The following is a 7,839-nucleotide window of genomic DNA, read 5'->3' as shown; positions in this document are numbered from 1 at the left end:
AAATCAAGAAGAAAGAGAGAAAAAAAAAGCACAAAACAAAACAACAAAAAAAAAAACACAAAAAAAACAAAAACAAAAACAAAAAAACAAAAAACAAAAAAAAACCACGGGGGAGTATCTTCCGATTCTGTGTAGTTTAAGTCCCTTGACTTCCCTTGGAACTGGTCCGTCTCGCTGGTCTTCTGGGGGAGGGGCCTGCTGTGCTGATTCTCAGGTGTTGGCACTTGGGGGAGCTGCTCTGCCCCTGCCTGGTGCAGGGCTCGGTGGGGGTTGTTGACCCCGTGAGGCCCCGGGAGGAAGCCACAGTGGCGGGGGCAGCTCTGGGACCCTGGATCCAGCCCCCGCAGTAGCTCCGGGGCTCTCCTTCTGCAGGGCCTGGGGGCTCCGGGGCGGGGCCGCTGATCTGCTCAGTTCCAGGCAGGAGCGTCCTTGCTGTCCTGGGCCCTCCCGGCCTCTGCCTGTCCCGGGGGAGGCCGGATCCTGGGCTGTGTCCCGGCGCCCTGTGCTCCGGGGCCTGCGCTGTTGGATTCGCGCTCCCGGCGGTGCAGCCCCCTCCGCGGAGCCGCCGCCCGAGCCTCTCCGAGCTGTTCCCGGAGCCGCGCAGCCCCCTCCGCGCGGAGCTTCTTCCTCTGCGCGAGCCGCCGCCGCTGAGCTGTTCCCGGAGCCGCGCAGCCCCCTCCGCGGAGCCGCCGCCCGAGCCCCTCCGAGCTGTTCCCGGAGCCGCGCAGCCCCCTCCGCGCGGAGCTTCTTCCTCCGCCCGAGCCGCCGCCGCTGAGCTGTTCCCGGAGCCCCGCAGCCCCGCAGCCCCGCAGCCCCCTCCGCGGAGCCGCCGCCCGAGCCCCTCCGAGCTGCTCCGGGCCCCGCCGAGCGCTGCAGCCCTTAGGGAGCTCGGCGCATCTCCCGGGGCGCAGTTCCTCTGTTACTGTCCCAGGGAGCCCGAGGGCGTCCCCGCCTTTCTGGGGATCCTGCTCCAATTCCCCGGGAGCCCCTTTCTGCGGGGAAGGTTGGTGCAGCTCCTGCTCCTCCGGGACGGGGCTCTCCTGTCCTGGGGACACTCGCCCCGGCCTCAGCCCGGCTCCTCGCGGGGCCCCTCCCCCTTGGAGGCCTTTTGTTCCTTTATTTCTTTTTTCCCGTCTTCCTACCTTGAGAGAAGCGCGAACTCTTCTCACTGTAGCGTTCCAGCTGGTCTCTCTTTAAATCTCAGGCCGAATTCGTAGGTTTTCAGGATGATTGGATGGTTTTCTAGGTAATTTGCTGAGGACAGGTGACCTGGACACCCTACTCCTCCGCCATCTTGCCCCTCTCTCTCCATGTACTTTTGAATTATTTGTTTGGTTTCTTGGTTGACCCATTCATTGTTTGGTAGCATGTTCTTTAACATAGAGTATTTGTGGTTTTTCTAATTTTTTTCTTGTAGTTGACTTCTGGTTTCATAGTTTAAGGTCAGAAAAGATGCATGGTATGACTTTGATTTTATTGAATTTGTTGAGGGTTTATTTATGGCCTACTCTCCGATCTGTTCTGGAAAATGTTCTGTGTGTACTTGAAAAGAATGTATATTCTGCTGTTTCAGTATGAAATGATCCAGTGTGTCATTCAAACTCACTATTTCCTTATTGATTTTCTGTTTGAATTTTCTGTCCATTGATGTAAGTACGCTGTTAAAGTCTCCCACTATTTTGTATCACTATCAGTTAGTTCCTTTATGTCTGTTATTACTGTTTTATGTATGTGGGTGTTTCCATATTGGGTGCATTCATATTTATAATTATTATATCTTCTTATTGGAATGTCCCCTTTATTATTATAGAGTGTTCTTCTTTTTTTTTTTTTATAAACATTTGGAATTTTATTAAAAAAAAAAAAAAACATCACAACCATGAACATTGTTACAGTTAGAGGCCCTCTTGGTTCTCCACAATGATACCGAGCATGCTCACAAGGGGTTCCCATTGTTTAGTCTTTAGTTAAACAACCATCTTTAAAAGAAGGAAAAAAAAACTCAGCACACTACCATTTAACTTGTTTTAATGTTTCTTCACAAATGGTGAAAAATACTAAAGTACAGACAAGGAATAATCATAATGTTGTGGCCAGCATTATAAATATGGAATTATAAATTTAAAACATTTTCTGGTTTAAAAAATAAATCTGGTAGTCAATGCAGCTCTGCGGGGTCTCTGTGTCTAGTAGGGCCGGTCTCTGCACTCCTGACGGTGCTCGCCTTTATCCATTTTTCCAGGTCCTCCACGCCCGCCTCTTCTTCCTCCCATCTGTTCCATCAAAGGTCCAGGGGGCCCACCAGGACCGCCTTGTCTTCCTCCGCCAAAGCCACCTCGGTCCATGCCCCGGCCACCACGGAAGCCCCCTCTGTCTCCACCACGGCCACCTCTGAACATCCCACCGGGACCACCATGGTCCATGAGGCCACCTCTTCCTCCCCGCATGCCACCAGGGCCACCTCTGCCACGGTCACTGCCCGGGGGCGGGAAGGGTGGTGGAAGGAAGCCTTCAGGCTTCGGGGCCTTACACTGGTTGCATTCTGTTCTCCAGGCGAAGTTCTGGTTTCCACACCCCGGATTGGGGCACTGCCAGTCCCCAGCTCGGTGCTGGACGTTTCCTCCTCCAGATGGGTTCCCTCGGGAACCCCGGGGTCCTCTTGGGGGAAAGCCACCTCTGTCTCCTCCACGGCCTCCCATGTGACCCATGGGGCCCCCAGGACCTCCTGGGCCCCCTGGACCTCCACGGAGTGGCGGTGGCATCCCTCTGCCCTCACGGGGAGGCATACCACCCCGCATGCTGTTCATTGGAGGTTTCTTCCGAGCAAGAGAAACCTTATGTTTGCTTCCTTGAAAATCTTTCCCATCAAACCACTCCACAGCAGCCTTGGCAGTTGGTGGGTCTTCATAGGATACTGTAGCATCACCTTTGGGCTTTCCTGTTTCCTTGTCCAAGTAGATATGGATCATGGGTTGTTCGGTTCTCTTGTTCATCTTAACAACTCCACACTGCTTAAAGAAGTCACCCAGATCATCTAGAGTCACATTGTCATTTAAGCCTTGCACATAAATTGCACTGTTGTCAGAGTCTTCATCTAGATCTACAGGTGGGCCTAGATCAAGATCTGGTCCTTAATCCATGGGTCCACCAGGCTTATTGAAGCCACCTCGCTCTCCAGCGCCCATTCCACCGCGTCCTCCTCCCCGCCCACCTCTGCTCATGCCTCCACTATCAAATACCCCTCTTCCCCTGCCCCGGTTATCAGGGCCACTCATGCTCTGGTTCTCTCCTGGTCCGGAAAATCCTCCAGACTCCTGCCCATAAACACCCATGCTACTGGGGTGGTCCTGTCGGAATGAACTCTGCTGCCTGTAGCTGCTGCTCTGTTGGCTATATTGACCTGAAGCCTGGCTGTAGGATCCAGTTTGGGGGGGATAACTAGTGGGCGGCTGCTGCCCATAGCTGCTTTGTTGACCATAGCTACTCTGCTGTCCATAGCTGCTCGGCTGCCCATAGGTGTTCTGCTGAGAGTAACTGCTCTGATCATAACTAGTCGGCTGTGTAGAGGAGTAGCTGGTAGGAGGATAAGATGGTGGTTCTGTGACTGGCTGCATGGGGTAGCTCCCAGGTACCTGGGGATAACTGTAGTTACTCTGTCCATATCCTAGGCTGGGCTGGTTGTAACCCCCTGTGCTAGATTGAGGTTGACTAGTCTCAGCGGGTTTGTTACCATCCTGTGGTCTTGCAGGTGCGGTGGCTGCTGGCTGCTGCCCATAGGCTGGGTAAGCAGGTTGAGTGCCATATGCAGACTGAGCTGCATAGGAGGCCTGGGTGGTAGTGACCGTAGCAGTGGTGGTATCATAAGCACCAGTGCCGTACCCCTGGACAGGCTGACTGTATGCCTGGGGGGCAGTTGGAGTAGTATAACCAGCGGGAGGCTGTCCATAAGAAGTTGCATAGGCGGTCTGCCCATAAGTTGCAGTGGTCTGAGCCTGGGTATAGCTGACATCAGTGGGCTGTCCATAGGTTCCATAACTCTGCTGCCCATATGCCTGGGTGGTCTGTGCATATCCTTGAGTTGGTTGGGCGGTGTATGCACTGTAGCCCTGCTGGGCTGCAGCTTGGCTGTAGGTACTGTAATCCGTGGACGCCATTTTCTCTCCTTCCCTCTCGTTCTCTCAACGTCCGTCTCCCTCTCCTAGAGCGTTCTTGATCCCTTTTTACACACTCTATTTTAAAGTCTATTTTGTCCAATATAAATATTGTTACTCTAGCTTTCTTTTGACATCTTTTCACATGGTAGATATTTCTCTATCCCCTCACTTTTAATCTGCAGGTGTCGTTAGATCTGAAATGAGTCTCTTTTAGGGATCATATGGATGAGTCTTATTTTTTATCCACTTTGTCACCCTATGTCTGTTTTTTCATTCTATGTCTTTTGATTAGGGTGTTTCATCCATTGACTTTCCAAGTAATTATTGATAGACGTGTATTTATTTGCCGTTTTGTTATTTGTCTGTGGTTGTTTCTGTTTGTAGTTTTTCTCTGATCCTTTCCTCTCTTTCTCTCTTTCATGGGTTGCTCTTTCTTTAGTGATATATTCAGATTTCTTACTCTTTTAAATTTTTTTTTTGATTTGTGGTTGCCATTTGGTTTATATATGACATCCTTCATATAACAGTCTTTATTAAGCTGATGGTTGCTTAATTTTGAACTCATTTTTACTCCGATCCACATTTCAGATAGTTGGTATCATATTTTACATCCTTTTATCTTGTGCTTTCATTTGTATTTTTATATAACAGTTTTGCTTTCTTTTTCTTTCGAGCTTCTGTTTTTCTTAGTCTTACTTACAGTTTTGTTTTTCACTCACAGAGTCCCCCTTAACATTTCGTGGAGGACTAGTTTAATGGTTATGAATTCTTTTAATTTTTATTTGTCTGGAAAACTCTTTATCTCTCCTTCTATTCTGAATGACAGTTTTGCCAGTAAGACTATTCCTGGCTGCAGATTTTTCCCTTTCAGTGCTTTCACTATATCAGGCCACTTTCTTCTGGCCTACCAGGTTTTGATGAAATATCAGCTGATGGCCTTATAGGGTTTCCTTTATATGCAACTGTCTTCTTTTCTCTTGCAACCTTTAACATTCTTTATCACTTTTATTTCCACTTTAGTTACTGTGTCTTGGTGTGGACATCCTTACATTGAATTTGTTGGGGATCTCTGTACTTCCTGAATCTGTATCTCTGTTTCCCTCCCCAGCTTTGGAAAGTTTCCAGCAGTTATTGCTTCAAACACATTTTCTGCTTCCCTTTCTCTCTCTTCTTCTGGAATCCCTATAAAGTGGATGTTAATACACTTGATGGAGTCACTAAATTCTCTACATCTATTCTCATTATGCAGTATTTGTTTGTTGCTCACGTGGTCAGCTTGATGCTTTCCATTGCTTTATCATCCAGGTCACTGATACATTTCTCCATTTCCTGTATCCTACTATTTATTTCATCTAATGTATTTTTAGTTTTATTTATGGAGTTCTTCATCTTTGATATGTTATTTTTCATCTCTTTGTCAAGGGTCCCATGGATGCTATCGTTTTCTGAAGTCTAGTGAGTATCTTTATCATCATTGCTTTAAATTTTCTTTATGGCATATGAATTCTGTTTTGCTTAGATCTCCTTCTGTGATTTTGTCCTGTTCTTTCACGTGGGTCATATTTCTTTGTATCCTCATTTTTCTACCTCTCTGTGTCTCTTTCTCTGTGTGAGGAAAGTCAGTTATATCTTCTGCTCTTGAAAGTAGTGGCTTTATGAAGAAGAGGTCCTGCAGTGCCCTGCAGTCCAGTGTCTTCTGTTCACCTGAAACTGGCACTTTAGCGGAGTCTTCTATGTGGGTTTCTTGCATCCTTGTGCTGTAACTTAGTCATTTTTCCTTTCAGTCCAGAGGTCTTTACTGATTCTCTGCCTGTTGTGAGCTATGCTTGCTCTCTGTGATGTTAGTGAGACACAGGTAGGCCAGTTCAGGTGGGGCATGACTGAAGAATTGCAGGGAGTGAGTTGGTAGTGTTAGCAAAATTGTAGTGAGCACTAGTCTTATGTGGGATGCCCCCCCCCCCCCGTAGGCCAGTGGTCACTCAGGGCACAGCACACTGTGGTGGTAGTGGTGGCTGAGGATGCCCTGTCTGTATACAAGGTGAATGGGCAAGATGCCTGTGTGGGATTAGCAAAGTTTGCTCTGAGCCACTATTTCTGGGTTGGATATCTGAAGTGTGGTGGCTACAGGGGTACCAAGCACTGGGGTGGTGATTGGGCATGGTGCACACAGTATTAACAAAATTTGCCCAGAGTCGAAGGTTGAAGCCAGAAGGCTTGGAGTGGGTGGATCTTCAGGAGAATTCGTGGGTGGGGTACACTGCTAGTAGGTTAGGTAGCAACTGTCTGTGCTGCAGCACCTCCTGCAGGTGGCTCTGTGTTTATGTTGGGTGGAGGAGGAGCAAAATGGTGCCTACCAATTCCTTTGTTCTTGGAGAAGTCCTCCAATACACTCTGAAATGAGTATAAACAGATCTCCCTCCCCTTTGCCCCTGGTTTGTGCAAACTGTTGCTTATATGTTGCCTGTCTGTGGCTTGTTCTCTCTTTAAGGGTAGGAACTCATTATTACTTGTCTTCCCAGCTTTCTCAGTCCTGAGTCAGCTAACTTTTAAAGAACCAGGCCCCCTGGTTATACAAACTCAAAGATTTGGCCCCTCTGGTTTTCAAAGCCAGACATTACGGGGATTCATTTTCCCCTGGTAGGCTCCCTGGCATTTTCCCCTTTCAGTGCCCACAGGTCCCTCCCTCCTGCAGGCAGCTCCTGATCACCATTTCTACCCTTCCTAACCTCTCCAATGTGGCTTCTCTACACTAGTTGAGAAGTTTGTTATGCCAGTCTTAGCATCACTCTCTGGTTCATTTACTCAGCTAGTTGTAAACATGGGATGAGGTGAGCTTAGAGTCCTCCTACTCAACTCTCTTCCCAAGCCTTTTCCTCTCATCTATTCTTTCTTGGAAAGTTGCATTTATATATAACTTTTCTAAATCTAGGTTACTTTCTTATTTCTTCTGTCCTCCCTGTGTTGTACTTTTTCCCCTCTATCTATAGAAACAATGTCAAGGCATGTTCTCAGGTGCCTGTTCATTAACAGCTCTGCAGGTGATGCTCCTAGAGAGGTCTTATGTGTTGTGTGATGTTCTCACACAAACTATGTTAAGTTTTGATCAGTGATTATGAGTTTTTTTAAATTTTTATTTATTTACGATAGTCACAGAGAGAGAGAGAGAGGCAGAGACACAGTCAGAGGGAGAAGCAGGCTCCACGCACTGGGATCCCGACGTGGGATTCGATCCCGGGTCTCTGGGATTGCGCCCTGGGCCAAAGGCAGGCTTCAAACCGTTGCTCCACCCAGGGATCCCAGTGATTATGAGTTTTAATTGTGTTTAGGTAACTGGAGGTTTGGTAAATAGACCTCACTTTGAAATGCTAAATTGGAGCAGTGAATCTTAAAACCAAGGAATCCCCTAACTTCTTGTGCTTTATTTTTGCATGTTAATTCCTGAAGAAGAAAAACTGGTAGGTCGATAAGATGTTTATACAAGCCTGCAAATGTGAATATGACTATTACTTTAATTTTTTATGAGCATGATATTTACTGATGTGTGTGTGTGTGTGTTGCCTTGCAAACTTAATCTTTAACAAATAGTCCCAGGAGGATGGAGACAGAGGGGAAGGCATATTTATATTTTGGTCAAGTTTGCTTAGCTAGTATGATACAGAATTTGGATTCAAATACGGGCAGTCTG

General features: G+C 47.7%; 1 pseudogene; it reads right to left on the bottom strand.

Moving 5' to 3' along the window:
• Positions 1-2,186: 2,186 nt before the first annotated feature.
• Positions 2,187-4,193, bottom strand: LOC121483851 (annotated as a pseudogene).
• Positions 4,194-7,839: the final 3,646 nt, after the last annotated feature.

The sequence above is a fragment of the Vulpes lagopus genome, unplaced genomic scaffold (genome assembly GCF_018345385.1).
Source record: "Vulpes lagopus strain Blue_001 unplaced genomic scaffold, ASM1834538v1 ctg186, whole genome shotgun sequence".
In the NCBI taxonomy this organism is placed as follows: Eukaryota; Metazoa; Chordata; class Mammalia; order Carnivora; family Canidae; genus Vulpes; species Vulpes lagopus.
Note: the sequence above shows the minus strand (reverse complement) of the source record. Positions and strands in the feature narration are given on the sequence as shown.